Source organism: Danio rerio, chromosome 24, assembly GCF_052040795.2.
Source record: "Danio rerio strain M-AB ecotype USA chromosome 24, GRCz13ab, whole genome shotgun sequence".
Lineage (NCBI taxonomy): Eukaryota > Metazoa > Chordata > Actinopteri > Cypriniformes > Danionidae > Danio > Danio rerio.
The window spans coordinates 36237314-36255084 of NC_141044.1; the positions used below are offsets into that span (position 1 = coordinate 36237314).

A 17771-nucleotide genomic window follows, 5' to 3' on the forward strand; every position below is an offset into this window, starting at 1 on the left:
CAGATAAATAAACTCACTACAGTTTGACAAATATTGCAGCTGTTGGACAACATAATGTACTTTTGGGAATTTGGGAGTTTTCTGGGAGAAAAAACAAAATGGGAGGGTGGCGGGAGATGGGTTTGAAATACAGGAGACTCCTGGAAAAAACAGGAGTGTCATATACATAAATAAATTATATATTTGCATGTAAAAGATTTACAAAATTTAAACGCATGTAAACAATAAAATCTAAAAAATATATTTTTATGCAGTATTTTATAACATTTATATATATATATATATATATATATATATATATATATATATATATATATATATATATATATATATATAATAAAGTTTACATCTATAATTGAATCTATCTATCTGCTATATTTTTACACATTCTGAACTTTTTTTCAGTATGTGTATAGTACAGATTTAATAACAATATTTTATGAAATTGATATTTATGTATATATACTCTATATATAAATGATAAAATATTATACAATTAAAAAATATTGCATGGGGCAATGTAATGTACAACCAAAATATATTAGACATAAACACAATTATTCCTTCATTTTCTTGTCGGCTTAGTACCTTTATTAATCAGGGGTCGCCACAGTGGAATAAACCGCTTATCCAGCAAGTTTTTATGCAGCGGATGCCCTTCCAGCCACAGCCCATCTCTGGGAAACATCCACACACACATTTACACACACACTTATACATTATGGACAATTTAGCCTACCCAAATCACCTGTACCGCATGTCTTTGGACTGTGGGGGAAACCGGAGCACCCGGAGGAAACCCACACGAACGCAGGGAGAACATGCAAACTCCACACAGAAACGCCAACTGAGCTGAGGCTCGAACCAGCAACCCAGCGACCTTCTTGCTGTGAGACACATTGTGTAAATTGTATAGTGTTAATATTGCTTACCAAAGACAATAATCATATAATAATTATTATATCATATGCAATATATAATGTTAAAGAGCCCCTATTATGCATTAAAAAGGGTCATATTTTGGATTAAGGGTCTCCATCAAGAGGCTGATATGCATGCAAGAACAAAAACACTAGTAGTCAGAAGTAGTCAGAGTGCATAGTGTATGTGTGAGCACACCTGCCATATGGAAGTCTCCTGTATCTCCAGCCACCCACCCATTTTGTTATTCTGGAAAACTCACATAATTTCAACCACCACCAAATTTATTTTTAATTTTTTTGGAAAAATAAACCATATCCACTGACTCTTTACAGTTTCATCTTTGGGTAGAGAAAGTAACATTAACTTTTCCTCACACTTCCAGTAATATCCAACTGAGCACAGCGTCATGGCTTGATTCAACCGGGATCTGCTACAATGTTTGTGGGCGGGTCTGCAGGTTTCAACTTTCCCAGGTTTGCGCGCCCAACAATTGGGCGGGGCTTAAGTTACGTATCGACATCACGCTGAAACGGGTGAAGACTAGTTATTGAGACGCTTCATTTTAAGTAATCAGTCAACTCCTTTATAAATGGATTAGTAATTTTAAACACGGCGACCCATAAATGGGGCTCTTTAATAAATTGCATTAACATTTTAAAAATAACTGCAAATAAATAAATAAATAAATAAATCTGTTCTTCAGCGGTAGCATGAAGAAATTGATCTAAAGCAGCTACCAGTAGTGCCACGTCAAGAATGAACATGTTTTCATTATAACCCCAGTGTTAAAATGACCCACGCTAGAGGGTCTTATACAAATGCATGTGACCTCCAGAAGAAAACACATCCTCAGTTTTTAAATGTGAATGACAGGAGCAGAATAAACCCATTAGGTGAAGTTTGTAAAAGCAGGTTGAGGAAAGTCTTTAATGCATTTTTGTGCTTTGTTATATGTGTGGGTGAAACCCTGCAGCGGTGACTATGAAGTCTAATCTTTTTTTTTTCCTATAGAAGACAGTTTGAAACTGTTTCTCATTTAGACAGCAAATGCTCATACGATTGCACTGTCAGCCAGAAGCTCAGCGTAGAGAATCAATTATACAGGATGGAAAGTATACCAGGCTAATTTAATTAATGTTATTGCTATACGTAATATTGCTCGTGCTTTAGCAGCTGTTTCATGGAGACTGTCGATTGCATGCTCTCTAACTCTGACTTCTCATTAAAGGTTATTGATGCTACTGAATCAGCAACAGTCAGTGTGACAAAAACAACACTGACTGAGCTGGAAGCCCATTCAGTATTCTGATGTACTTTCTAATTGAAATGGAATATTGAGTAGGGGGCGGGGCTTTCTTTTTGTGCATCATGGTAATAGGGGCGTGGTTAAGAATGTTAAAGTGTCAAACTGATATTATCAGAGAAGGATGCATACAATGACAACAGTGTGATTTGAAAGTTGAATGTGAAATATAATCGGCAGCTAAATTCAAATCTGCTTTCCCGCAATGGCTCGCACTGATTCAGAGAAAGGCATGTAGTGTTCGCATAAATCTCAATATATCAGTGTTTATAAACAAATACTGTTTGGAATACTTAATACTGATTGGTCAGTCACAACATTCTAAGTTATGTTATTTCAAGATAATAACCACTAAATAACATGGGCTCATCCGGGTACTGTAATTCAGTGATCTTCGACCCCCGATCAATTGGTACAAGGTCACACAAGAAATCTTTAATTATTTCCATTTTATTTAATATCTGATAAAAATCTTGATTTTGAAAAATGATCGTATCATTTGAGCACCAACATTTAACTCACAAGCTAGCAAAATGAGTAAAAAACAGACATCTATGGACAGATTCTTTGCAAAGGGGAAAAGGCCCAGTGAAGAACTGCTAAGAAATGGATAGGCAACCCATTTGTCAGCAAATCAGGTAAATCCAGCATGTCTGTACAATGGGGTCAACTGCTGGAGATCATACATGACAGCGGCTTTAGGGGTTCCTTGCATATCGCGTGCTTTCCACGCAAAAGTTTGTTATTTCCAATGAAGGTGCATAGCTTGTGTGCGCATGTTGGGAGTGATGTGTGAAAGCAGTATGACACATTTGCGCCTTTCAGGTGCCCCCAAACATCTTTCAGAATGCTACAAGCGCACCATAAGCCACATGACAAGAACTGAGTAAGCAGCTTTATACTTTATATGGATGATCCACATGTTGGGAAACTAATTACTTCAACACAGAACACTCAAACACTGCAGTGCTTTTTACTTTTGTCAATAAATAAAACTTGTATCAGAGTTGCAGCAATGTTTTTTCAGGTTATAATTATCTGAGAAAATGTTAATGGTTGACTAGAGTTCTACCTAGAACCACACCCCCCAACCACCTGGTAAAACTTGAGTGTCGACCAGTCTGCAAAGATAAAAAGGTTAGGGATTACTGATGTAATTCATTCGATCGTCAGTGAATCCATTCACATCGATATTTAAATGCTTGTATGTCCTGCAACAGTTTTTGACTATTAGGTGCTATCTTATGACTGAATAATACATAGTCAAAAAGGCAAATCTACTGTTTTGTTTTTTGAATACTATTTATACAGACATACTACTTGGCTTACTTACTGTTTTTCCACATACTAATACGTGATTTTAGATGCACCTCTGATTAAGTCAATAGCTACGTTTCCAAAGATATTAATTAGATTTGTGAGTAAGACGGGAATATTACATAAACATTTGAAAAAAAATGTTTTTATCCAATGAGTCAAAGACAATAATGCACTCGCACCCTCCATGTGCACACCGTAGAAATTATCTTACGCTGTAGTGGTGAGAGTTGCGTGTGCCTTTCAGTGCAGTGTAAACAAACGATACGTTAGACAAATTATTACAAGTTATTTAAATGATTATGCATGTATGAACGCAGATAATAACAACAATTCATTTAAATTCTTAGCTAATAAATAGCTTAAATTAACATTAGACAAATACTATTTTTATGTATTCCTATTTATTTATTTATTCATTTATTGTTTGTTGTCATTTATTTTCATTGTGAAATGATCACTCATGTTAAATCAAAAACTTTTTTATTTATTTTTAAGTCCAAAAAGAAAAAAATGAACTACTGTTTGTTTGTTTTTTTATTAATATTTTGTACTGTATTTAGTTACTGAGTAGCAATATATCAATAGCTATAAACAACACTTTAAAATTTTAGCGGTTTTTATGTGATTATCTTAACTAGTAATTTTGAATTTAATAAGTACATAATAATGGTGATAACTGTTAAAACCATGATTACTCCAGACTATAATCATACAACCAAAATCTATAACTGTTGCATCCCTAATTGTTACCCAGTTTAAAACAGAGCATATGCATTTGTTTGAATGTAGAAAAGGCCTGTTTAAGCAATGCACTGCTTTTGCTGTGCTTTGAAATACAATATTTGCATATGTTTGTAAAAAAAAAGCCACATTGTACAATGAAATGATCTTATGTAGTTTCAAAATACAACATATTAACATTATAATGTAGAAAAAGCCAACATGGGTGTCTTAAGGGGCAAAAATACAGCATATAAGCTACTATATTGCTCGTGTCATCACTTAATGTACAAGTAATATTTCTCCGGCTCCTCATTTGGGATGCTATTCATGAACTGGCCCCCATGACAAACTAATTGAATAGCCCTACCCCAGAGTGTGAATTTGAAGTTTCAGCCCAACATACCACACAAATAATGTTTTATGACTCTGTCAATGTCACATAACCAGCGATCGCTATCAAGAGATCGCTGGTTCTCACACGAACTCTCAGGACTACACTTCCGCATTCCCCAGGACTACACATTCATACATGCACTTTTCCCAGACATGCACGCCTGCTCATTCATCTAACTTGATTACAATCACCAGCTGAACCCTGTCAGAGACTGATAACACACCATACATAAACCACTCATTCACTCACCCTGGTTGCCGAGTCTTGTTAGCTGTTTCAGTTGCATTACAAAGCGTTTCTCCCAGTCTTGTTTCTCTGTGTTAGACCCTAGCCTTGTTTACCTTCGTTCTCCTGTTTAGCCGTCTGCCTTTTGACCTGTTGCCTGTTTATACCGACTACGTTTCTGGACTGCCTTAACATACCCATTTGCACCTGTATGACCACTGCTTGCCTGACGCTGAATAAATCTGCATATTGGATCTTACCTCCTGTTGTCCTCTGTCACTCCACCCAGTCGTTACCAATGACTGTAAAAAATATGGACGACGCGACAGCCCTTTTTCCCATTGAACGCCTTGAGGGCAAAACGCCTGCTTGACGGGCACAAACTGTCGCAAAAGACTGCTGAAATTGGAGCCAGACATGCGCAGAAGGATTGTCTGATGGAGCCAGAGGAGGAGCCGCGAAAATGGGCAGAGTCGAGCTTCCAATCAAACGCTTTATGTAAAATCAACTACGCCCCCCGAACTTCTCAGCATGCGTTTGCTGTCATATCAACACAAATGGATGTAATAATGTTAACAAATATGAGGGTTTTATATATTCAATCGCGCCAGCTCCAGGCCGCAGCGCATAACTTACTCGCGGCGTCGCGGGCTGATTCCGGCTCGCATGCGGCAGCGCCTGCTCGCTCGGCCGCCGCATCTGGCTCGATTGACTCGGACTGAAATCGGGCAGTGAGTCCAGGCATCCGGAGTAGGTCCAGCAGAGGTAACATTAGTCAGTCTGAGCTCTAAGAGATAAGTCTCCGGCAGGCGAGAATCTAGCCGGAACTGTGTTTTGTTATCTGGGTGGCTAGGCGTGTATCAGCAAACTAATAAAGCCCGAAAAAAGCCCTGAACTTAGCGAATAAACAGTGTTCCACCAGGATCATGTATGTCAGAAACTATAGTTTACTGCTGAACTCATTTTGTCATCGTAAAATAACACAGAAATCGAATAATAACATTTCAGTCTACTTCAGTCTCCTGCCGAAGCTCAGACGCCGCGCTTTGAGAAACTGTCAATCACAGCTGTCAATCACGATGACACGCCCAGCATTAAATTACTGCTAAAAACAAACTGTTTACAAAAATGAAGATCTGCACCTATTTCAGCACAATAACCAGTGCCTTAATCCACCAGAACTATCTTTCGGGACATTTTATTGCAAGTGTAATATTTTTTTTTATTTGGGCTCAAGTCTCCTTCATTAACACGGAGGAGGCGGGCTTTATGACTTGTACTGCAGCCAGCCCCCAGGGGGCGATCTAACGGCCGAAACCTTCACTCAAACGTAGGCTTGCGGCACACTTGGTCGTTACAGTCAAAACGCCTCTTTTAGGTTTTGATCCTAATTGCTCCATTTTGGTGACAGTCACTTTAAATTCAAATTAGACAGGGCTCTTTTTAAAAGAGGGCGGAGCTACAAATGCCTTTGTGCCAGCATAGAGGCAGATTTATGCTAATGAGAGAGAGATCGTTACTGGTGGGTGGGTTTTTTTTCCCTCTGATGACATATACAAAGGGAGAATGTCAATCAAAGTGTTTTTGTCTTTAAACCCCTTGTATAAGAAATTTTTGCATAATAGATCTCCTTTAAGCTTTATTTCACGAGTTTACACTTGCAGTCGTTTAAGTATAAGGTGAATTTGGCATGCTGTAAGGGGAGAGGCCTCTGAGCTTGGGGAGACACCCCAACTCGAGTTATTCCCCTTATCAGGAAACAAAGAGGAGTTGGGATTCGAGCAAAGTATCTAGCCCGGCCCCAGAATGCTCCCCCCCATAGGAATGTAATGCTTAAGAGGTGAGGTGTCGAGGTGGTGGAGGGATGCTAAAGTTGTGACATGCTGCAGGTAAGACAGCTTTGGTATATACAGGGGTTTGTTGAAGAACTGATTTGATAATAGAATAATTGTCAAATACATATTCGATACTGAAACTTCTGTACATGCTCCTCCTTTGTTTACAAAACATCACTTATGCAATATTCCATGATGGCCATACAAACAGGAAGATGGAAACATAGCCAGTGACATAATTCAGAGCTGTGACCGTCCAGTCACACTTATTCAGAGCAGCACAGCACACAGAAAACTTAAACTACTGTTGTTTTTACAGTCTTCGCCTGCCAAAAGTGGAGTGCATTGCCTTTGACAGATCCTCCCTGAATCTCAAACAAATCTGTCATTCCTAAGATTCTCTTTTCCCCCCCTGCGCCTGCTCTCGGCATATCCTCATAAGGTGTGTGTCACGTCCGTCGATCTGTCTGCTTGTGAGAGCGAGTGTAGAACTAAATGACCCGTGTGTCTGCTGTGGAGTGGATTGGCAGGAAGATCGTTGCTGTGGGCAGGAACCTGTCTAGATTTGCCTGAACGCCGCGTACTCGGTTCTGATTTGGTGTCAGGGCACATAGCGGTGCAGAGATGGGTTCAGATTAGCCGTGACCCTCTACACTTATCTGGAGCAGTAGTTTATTTCCTGGCCTGGGTTTAGATCAATGGCTTGATTGTCATAAGCATGTGACCTACAATCAACCTGTTCTGTCCACAGTCACTACTACAACAACGAAGCTAGAAAAAGACCTAAGGTACAGTACTTATATTTAAATTGCATACAATTATAGTATGATTTTTTTTAAGTAGACAGCTTTTCTACAAACTGCATTGAAGATAATTATTTTGTATGTTTTAAGAATATGAGTGATTGGTTAAAATAATACTGACTATTTTTAAGATATTATCTGTTCATTAATGAATATATGCCCAATTCCAATTCTACCCTTTAGCCCTTCCCCTTACCCCTCGTTTTGCATGTTCACGTGAAGGGGTAGGGGTGTCCCAATTCTCTTTAGCTTGAAGGCGTAGGGCTAAGGGTAAGGTCTAGATACCCCTTCAAACAGAAATTTTTCAGGACCATACTCGAAACCAAGGGGTAAGAAATTTTCCCAGAATACACCAGCCACAACGACAGCATAGCTGCACCCAGAATGTCTGGACTGTGTTTAGCTGGGTGGTTTTCGGTTTTGTTCTCAAACAAGAGCAAACCCCTATAAATAGGCAAACACATCATACCTTAGTTTTCTTTTGACTTCAGCGTCCCTCCACCACCCCAACTCCACACTATTAAACCCGATACCTATTTAAATCTGAGGAGGGAGCGTTCTGAAGCTGGGCTAGACACTGCGCTCAGACCCTGTGTGTCTCTCTCTCTCTATCCTGATAAGGGGAATAACACGAGTTAGGGTGTTTTGCCAAGCTCAGAGCCCTCTCTCAGGACAGCACGCCAAATACGCATATTCTATTCAGTCAGATATCTTTGAGTGTGAACTCGTGAAACAAGCATATGTTTTAATTTATTCATAACCGTGTTTGTGTTTTACCATCATGCTTAAAAACAAACGCAAATTTTTGCTAGGCTAATAGGCTAATAGTCAGTTAAACTGTTGTATAAGATAACACACACAGCTGTCTAAATAAATAGGCTAAAATAATCTTAGTCCTATTCAAGCATTATTTCAAAAGCTGTACTAAAATAAAAAAAGCACAAGAAGGAACACTGATTTGAAAAAGAAACTTATTTGATCAACGTGCTTTAATTTTAGGCAGTTATTTGAGATTTTTTAGTTACGATCCACGCAAAATTTTATGTTGCCGCAGATCTGAGCTGTATTGATTTACCAGCCAGCGTGAGCAGAATGTTATGGAGTGCTTGCTTTGGGCGGTTCGCAAGACCATGGTGGAATGCCAAGCATCACACCTCTCTGCTTCTGCTTTCATGCCTCTGGCTGCTACAATATATCAGTTCAGTATGTTCACTATGTTACATAACTGCGCCCTGCTGGTCATGTCTTTCTTGTGTTAGACCATGTTGCTTTGCCTTTGTAAGGTGCGCCACCACTTTAGATCACTTGCGCATTCTTAGTAGCCATATCTGTATCTATAATTCATAATAATAACTCCAGTATAGCAGTCCCACAACATTCTGACACTCGATGACACTCGAAAAGAAAAGTCAGAGAAGTCTAGTGGCTGGGAATTAGCTTTCAGTGTCTGCTATAATGTTAATGTTGTTTTTGGTGTTTTTACATAGATGAATATGGCCATGATATAAATGCACAGTACAGTTACGATCTTATTGCCATATTAGATCGTTATGATAACATGATATTGTTGCCTTCAGTGATTTCCTGAAGATAAATATCACAAAAAAAAACAAAAAAAAAACACAACTAGAATCACTACAGCAGTCGCTATCGTCTGATCTCATATGAAGCAAGAGATCGCGATGACATATGATGGCATGTGCAGGTGTTGTAGTGGTGTCCCATTTCTTAGGGGTAAATTTTGAAACCCTTCCCCTCACACACTGTTTCAAGGGCCAAAGGGAAGGGGTAGGGGTACAAATATAGAATTGCGAGGGGCCAAAATGTAAACAGACATCATATGCCAATGATCTTCAGTTCTATTTTGGTTGCGACATCATGGCGACCAAAAATTAATGTCAATTTGTTGTCTAATACTGACGTCAGCAGACATCTAATACCAACGTCAGCTGGCGTTGATATTTGGTTGGTTTAGGCAGTGACATCCACTAAAAATTAACAAAAATTCAACATCTTTTTCACGTCATGCATGATATGACATCGAAGTCTAACATCACTTGATGTTACTCATTCATTCACTTTCTTTTCAGCTTTATTCATCTGGGGTCGCCACAGTGGAATGAGCCACCAACTTATCCAGCGTATGTTTACACAGCGGATGCCCTTCCAGCTGCAACCCATCACTGGGATACATCCATACACTCTCGTTCACACACATACACTACAGACAATTTAGCTTCCTCGATTCACCTATAGCGTATGTCTTTGGACTGTGGGGGAAAATGTAGCAACCGGAGGAAACGCACGCCAACACAGGGAGAACATGCAAACTCCACATTGAAATACCAACTGGCCCAGCCAGGACTTGAACCAGCAACCTTTTTACTGTAAGGCATCAATGCTAACCACTTAGCCACCATGCTAGCTCCTTTTCAAACTATTATTCAAAAACATTTATTTCATAATATAATTAATAAAAATGTATTTTAAATGTACCTGTGAGTCAGTTACAGAGGTGTTACTTTCAGTTTCTTCCAAACCCTTTTGTTCAAAGGCTGCTGCTGATCTCTAAAAAAAGATCAGAACCAGAGCTACAGCATACGAGGGGAAAAACTACCCTGGCAAATCTCCTTCAGAAGCCAGACAGGCCTGTCAGAAGTTCTCAAATGCTAAGTCTGCTCTGACAGGAGGGCTTTTGCTTTGAAAGGTTCCTTCCACTCAAGTAGAGCTTAATCACATGATTTTGTTCATGCTAGTGAAACCACACTAAACCAGAACACATGTGGCGACGCTGGTGAATCTGACAGCAATCGCAGGGCCCATCATGTTTGGCACCCCTTTTTAATTAATCTGTCACTGCAGATCCAGAAGCACGGAGCAATGCTTTTGGCTGCTGTGACCTCATCTACGACCTTCAGTGTCGCAAAAAGACACAGATCAGCATTGATGTGGACATCTGAGATGTTATTTAGTCACTGTCTACAAATATATGCAATATATGCAGTTTTTAAAAGGCCATATGATGCTTTGTAATATTTTTCTTTTGAGTATTGCATCTGCGTCTGACAGATTACACTTTTGTGTCTTTTATATTATTATTCCTTTTAAACCTGTTTTAAGAAGATTTATCCTTTAGATTCTTATTTTATTTCTTATGTTTCTTTTATTCTAGTTAATGTAAAGCACTTTGAATTACCACTTTGTAAAAAAGGTGCAATATTTGCCTTGCGTGTCCATGCATCTCCCACAAAATTAATCATTTTAATTTTAATACATATCAGACTGAAAAGATATTACTTTCACAAATGCCTAGATCACATTTTCATTCATCATTCATTTTCTTGTCAGCTTAGTCCCTTTATTAATCCGGGGTCGCCACAGCGGAATGAACCACCAACTTATCCAGCACATTTTTACACAGCGGATGCCCTTCCAGCCGCAACCCATCTCTGGGAAACATTCACAAACACACACACACACTCATACACTATGGACAATTTAGCCTACCCAATTCAGCTTGGGTTGGGAAATAAAATAAAATTACAACAAAAAACAATGAAAACCCACATAATAAACAAAACCAATGATCTTTTAAACTAACACCACATGACCTCTTTGAAATCTGGCCACAAGCTACTTCATTCCCATAGACTCATCACCCTGTTTTACACTGAAAAGCAGGCCTCGAGGTGCTGACAGACATATACCACAGAGCTGAGGGAAATACTTTCACCCCGGCTCTGACACGTCTGTCCATCATCTCCGGTCTAGACTGCAGAGCTCTCATTTAACTGGCTATTACTGATGGTGGCCCGCATTACCCGCTGATGAGAAGGCGTGGGATTCAGAGCTCATTAATTCCTACAGGAAGGAGGAAATAATGAGGAAAATCAAGCCTGACTGCTACAGATAGGCACAATGTCATTTTCCTCCAGACCTCTCACTCAAACTCCTGTTCAGAAATGCTATGGCTTGCCGAATCACATGAATGATGCATCCTTGTGATGTCAGTAAAAACAGCCTATTAGGTAAAATCTCGCACATGAATAATGGATGAATTTCAAAGATGCACGGCCAGCTCACATTTTATGCATCTAATTTTAGAGAAAATGAATGTATATTTAGTCTTTAGAAAATAAAGGATATTTTTGTGACCATTAAAAGTACTTGCTCTGGTTCCATAAGAACTTCAGCACTTCAGCTATAGTCGCATTACTAAAAGAAAAGGAACATTGTATTCTCAGGATTCTAAATGGACATAAATAAACTGCATAATGTTTTTTTTTATTATAAACATAAGTCAGATTACCAACTCAGATTTAAAACAGTACATTACCTGAAAAATGTCTTGTTTTAGGAACAAAAAATAATAAGTTGACTTCTAGTTGATCATTTAGTGTCAGAAGTGGCTTTGGTCACATCTACACTCTCAAGTCTTGACGCCCAATTCTGATTTGTTGCTGTAAAAAGTAATTAGTTACTTAAAGTGAGTAAAGCAATTGCCTTAAAAGCAACAAGTTGACTTGACAAAATAATGTAAGTAAACATATTATAACTTGGAACTGTTAAGCTTGCTTAATTATGCTTATTGTAGCTTCTTCTAAAGTCAACTAAACCTCTTTCACAATGACAAACTATTTCAGCACGTCTCTTTTCAAATAATTACTGTAGTTATTACAATATTACAGATTTGGTGCTTCATTAAGTCTATAAAATCTATATAGCCTTTGTTGAATTTAAAAGACATATTGGAGTCTGGAAGAGCAGGTTTATTATGTTGGCTTGAGAAAGCCAACATACAATTATGCTACTCTGTCCTTGAAAACAAACGTATCTCCTCCTAGGCCGTTCATGCCACAAGGCCCAAATGTGGTCAAAATGTGCTTTCTACATTCAAGATTGTTGCTATCTCTCCTCATGCCTATAAGACTTATTGTTTAATAAAAAATGTTAAATATTAAATTTTTATAATCCGGGCATAAAAAAAAATTATACAAGCCCCAAATTTGGCCAAAAGCTGTATTTAGATGCGTTAGATTTTGTTGCTATATCTTTAAGGTTTATCAGACTTATAGTTTTCCAATAAATAATTTTAAGCATTATTTTTCTTATAATATGGCAAGCCTTTTTTGACTTAAACTCCATATTTTTTACTGATATGGCATGCCATTTTTGCATGTATCACTTTCACACTTATTAAGCATTGTATTTTCAAAAAAATACAGCAAGCCATTTTTACATAATGTTCATTCCCTTAGTCTCTTTATTAATCAGGGATCGCCACAACGGAATGAACCGCCAACTTATCCAGCATTTGTTTTACACAGCAAATGCCCTTCCAGCCGCAACCCAACACCAGGAATACATAATGTTCAAGTCCAGTTTTTGACACTCATAAAGACTGTCATAGAAACATCGGGGTTGATTAAGATCACTCATATTGCCAAGAAGCTTTGATGCATCATCACTAACCTGTCAAATGTCCCCATAGCAATAAAACAGTATAACCTAGCAACCATTTAAAAAAGCAATACCTCTACATCAGAACATAGTAGGGACCTGGGCATTGGCTTGTTTGACTCATGCTAGCAAATGGGACTTCCTGTGTACTATGCATGGTAACAATGATAATGGAAGCCAAATGCTAATAACGATTAGCTACATGCTATGAATGATTACCTAAATGCAATAACATATGCTAGAAATGTCTACTAAGTATTAACATTTGATCAAACATGTACACGAGCATTGCCATTTAGCAACTGCTTAGCAACCACCTAACTATGCCATAATTGTTTTAGCAACTGCCTAGCAACAACTTAGCAACCGCCACTGTGCTTCCTGCCAACTGCCATTCCTAGTCCTAGCGCAGTCACGTTGGCTTTCTCAAGCCAACATCAAAGTTTATCAATAAACTTTAGGTTCTAGTTTTACTTATACTACCATTTTGCTAGATACAGAAAAGCTGGGAAAAAAAAAAAAATATATATATATATATATATATATATATATATATATATATATATATATATAATAAATGTGTATTGGAAAAAGTGATTAGTTTAATTTTATTTTTGAAAAGTGAATACAACTTGCATAATAATAAAATGAAGTCAGCTTAACAGTTCCAAGTTACAATGGGTTTACTTAATTTAATTTTGTAAAGTCAACTTGTTTCTTTTAAGGCCATTGGTTTACTCGCTTTAAGTAACTAATCACTTTTTACAGTGTATATCTGATTCATTTGCCAGTCTGTTTATACGTTCTTTTAATTGTGACCCATATCTGATTCATGTGTTTAGGGCTGCAACAACGAATCGATTAAAATCTATTACTAAAAGCGTTGGCAATGAATTACATATTCGATTCGTCATTTCACGCAACACGGAGATGTTTGATTATTAAAAAAAAAAACTTTAGTTGAGCATTGAGCGGAGTGAACATCTTGTTTGAGTTTGGCGCCTCATAGACAGGACAGAGCAAAAAAAACGAGCAGAGGTAACGTTAGAGGAAAGATACATGATGATGGCAGAGAAATCTGTGCAACCCTTGTCACCCAAGGGGAGCATTTCACACTAAATAAATAAAAAAAGTGTGTTAACGGTCAAATATGCAAAAGTGATGACGGAAGCACCACGTCAGTGATGCAGCACCTGAAACGCAAACATGTTGGTGTCTTTGATGAAGAGGAAGGGTGCAAAAGCAGGGTAAATCACTGCAGAATCCTACTTTTGAGTGAGGAACCTAATGTCCCTGGTGCTGGTGTTTACCTGTTATCCAGCTTGACAAGTATGTTGTGAAAAATTCAAACTGAGCCAGAGAAAGACATGTCATATTATCACAATTTTATCACAAACATATTATCAATGTTTTAACCACCCAATGCTTATTTTATGTTTTAGACATGTAAATACACAAAAGTACTAGTAAAACAATACATTAAGAGTTTGTAAAACACACAAGAAAGTCTATGGAAGTCTAGCAATTCATTTAAATATAATTTGCCAATGTGTATTATTTATATTAGATACACGTAGTGAAAGTAACAATAAAGTTCAATTTAAGTTGGTGGTTCATTCCGCTGAGGCGACCCCTGATTAATAAAGGGACTAAGCTGAAAAGAAAATGAATGAATGAATGAATGATTTTGTTTTGTTTTTACAGTATTTTCTTTTCATTTTGCACACACACACATGCAAACACACACACGAACACAGACGCAAGCACACAAAATATATCTCTCACTCATGCATGCACACACACACACACCAGTCTGAATGCTGTCTCTTCTTCTAGGTGTTATCGTCTCGGAGCAAGGTGAATTGCACAAAAGACATTCAGCAGAGGTCACCTTTCCCACAATTCACTGGGGCCTTCTGAACCACAATCTGGCATGTCAACAACAGGGTGGCAGAGTGGACTCCTGACAAGGGAGAGATTAAAAACCAACGGGCTTAAATTAGAAAGCGAGTGAGCGAGAGAAAGAGAGGCTGAAATAAGAAAGTGTGTGTGTGTGTGTTTATGTCTGCGTGTGTATGCATGTGTGTGATTGATTACAGTATTGAACCAAATTTTATTTTACTAAAATTTACGACTGAACTAGATTTAAATTGACCTCAAATTTGACCACAACCAAAATAAGAAAAAGTATGTATGCATAAGGTCAATCTCAACTAAATGACTTTCCGACTGCAAGATAACACATCCGAGATAATTAAAGAATAGCTGCATTTACATTTGGCTGATGTATTTATCCTAAGCAACTAAAATCACATTCAAGGAATATATTTTATAAGTTCATGTGGGGCTGGCCGATATTGCAAAAAAAAAAAAATAAAATAAAAAATCTGATATGATGTTTAATTTCGCTCGGTATCAATAATAAATTTTATTAGTCAAAAACAAAAATATTTAAACAAAACATCTCTTCATAATAAAATTAACATAAGTGTTAGAGACTCAAGCGTGATAAAATGTTACAAAGTTTGTGCAATGGTAAATGCTGAACAATCAAAGGTGTGAATAATAATGATACTGTAAACCTCAAACTCTGTAAACTGGAAATTATGTAAAGCAAATCTGAGCTTTCAAGTAAAGGAACCAGCCATCATTACTCAAATAGATGCAACATCACAAATTGTAAAGTTGGATGACTACATTACCTCATGCTAAGCAATGTTTCAGATGGGGAGCTAGTGGCTGGGATGCACAAGAAAAGAAACCAAAAAGCCACTCTGGCAACATCCTTACATCCTTTTCTATTTACAATCTCCTCACTGCTGCTAGCCACCGCACTCATTTTCACATGTGTTGTTATTCTGACCTGAAGAGACAAGCTTTCTTTTGCCATTTTTAATGAGCTTTCTGCTCGTGCTCCCCTGGCATCTCTCTCGAAACTAGGCGACCATCAACCATTTTCTCGAGTATGGCAAAGGGACAAACCACTGCTGCTGCTCTGATACAAGTTTATGGAGAAAAGTAAAAAGCACTGCAGTGGTTGGATGTGCTGTGTTTGTCTGAGGGAATTAGTCTGCCGTTATTACTAAAATGTGTATGTTCCATACAAAATGTGAAGCAGATTGGTTAGTTCTACTTGCATGAATCATGGTGTGCATGTGCCATTTCGAAAAGTTGTACGTGTGCCTGAAAAATGCACACTTTTCACTTCTGCGCCGCTTGCACAATATGTGCTTGTCGCTCCTAGTTGCATGTCATGCAAGTCGCGTGTCTCTATTGGAAATGACAAGCTTACATTCTAAGCATATTGGCATTTCTTCCAAGGTGCACACTCAGCAGCCAAATTTTAATAAAACTATATCCTTCATACGAAAAACTTCCCATACCATACTTTTTTTTTTTTTATCAATATTGACAATGTGGTTTGGTCAATAAATACTAATACCGATATTATCGCCTAGGCATGACAATGGTGTTTGGTCAATCAATACCAAAACAGATTTCATCGCCCAGTGGTGAAAATGGTGTTTGGTCAATAAATACCAAACAGATTTTATTATCAATAAATACTAATACCGATTTTATCACCCAGTGATGACAACTGTGTTTGGTGAATAAATACTGATACCGATTTCATCGCCCAGTGCTGACAATAGTGTTTGGTCAATAAATACGATACCGATTTCATCATCAATAAATACAGATACTGATTTTATCACCCAGTGGTGACAATGGTGTTTGGTCAATAAATTCAGATACCAATTTTTTTTTCGGCCAGTGTTGACAATGGTGTTTGGTCAATAAATAACGATACAAGTTTGGTCAATATATACCATTTTTTTCACCTAGTGTGGAAATTAGTGTTTGGTCAATAAATACTGATAAAAAATTGTTTTGGCCAGTGTTGACAATGGTGTTTGGTCAATAAATACAGATAACGGTTTTGTCACACAGTGGTGACAATGGTGTTTGGTCAATAAATACTGATAAAAAATATTCAGCCAGTGTTGACAATGGTGTTTGGTCAATAAATACAAATACCGATTTTATCGCCCAGATTTTATTGCGCTAATTTCATGCATACCATATATCTTATCATATCATATCATATCATATCATATCATATCATATCATATCAACTAAAACTTCCATATTAGTGCATCTCTTTCTTTCTTTCTTTCTTTCTTTCTTTCTTTCTTTCTAAAAGTCTAGTGAAGTACTTTGAAATGTGCATTATTTATTTGATGTTAATCACAACTGAGAAATTAAGAGAGGGTGGGACAGAGTATAGCTCCTCACCTTTTAAAAAAAACAGCCAATAGCGTTTCTTTTTTATCTGGCAGTTAGAGTGGTTGAGCTCAAGCATATCAAACAAAAAACCAATGAGAAGCATCTTGAAGGAGGCAGGCATTTATTAGAAAGCATTTGATTGGTCAAGATTTGACAAGAAACTGTAGTATGAGGTGATCCATTTAGACGGAAGTGACAAACTGCAAGCTTTATATGTTTATATCAATTCAATATTTTCAAAATGCAAATGTTGTCGCTGTTTTGTAGCTGTACACTAGCTAATAGATATCAATGAAGCTAACAGACTGAAACTAACCTCTAAAAAACATTATTTTAATTTCACTGGACTCTTAAGACAGAGACTTTGGTGATTTAAGTGTCATATTTATTTCATAGGTATCAGTAAAGACTTAATATTTGCCAGCATTCAAACTGTTTGAGATGAATGGAAATATGGATGTACATCTAGTAAGTGAAACAAGGACAACAGAAGAAAT

The 17771-nt window shown here is 37.5% G+C and overlaps 1 protein-coding gene and 1 long non-coding RNA gene across 5 annotated transcripts in view; one reads left to right on the top strand and one right to left on the bottom strand.

Annotated features, from left to right (window-relative positions):
• Nucleotides 1–17771, bottom strand: part of ralylb (RALY RNA binding protein like b) — a 490264-nt gene that overhangs the window by 207358 nt on the left and 265135 nt on the right. Inside the window, exon 6 of one of the 4 annotated variants that reach the window (XM_087309880.1) lies at nucleotides 14797–14950. The exons of the other annotated variants lie outside the window; for them this stretch is intronic. The gene's annotated coding sequence lies outside the window, so the exon portion shown is untranslated. The remainder of the gene's footprint in view (nucleotides 1–14796; nucleotides 14951–17771) is intronic. 4 annotated transcript variants of the gene reach the window in all.
• On the top strand, nucleotides 1426–8168 carry LOC147831124 (uncharacterized). Its single transcript, XR_015525268.1, has 3 exons — nucleotides 1426–3498; nucleotides 3630–5193; nucleotides 6250–8168. It is a non-coding gene; the product is annotated as an uncharacterized LOC147831124 (long non-coding RNA).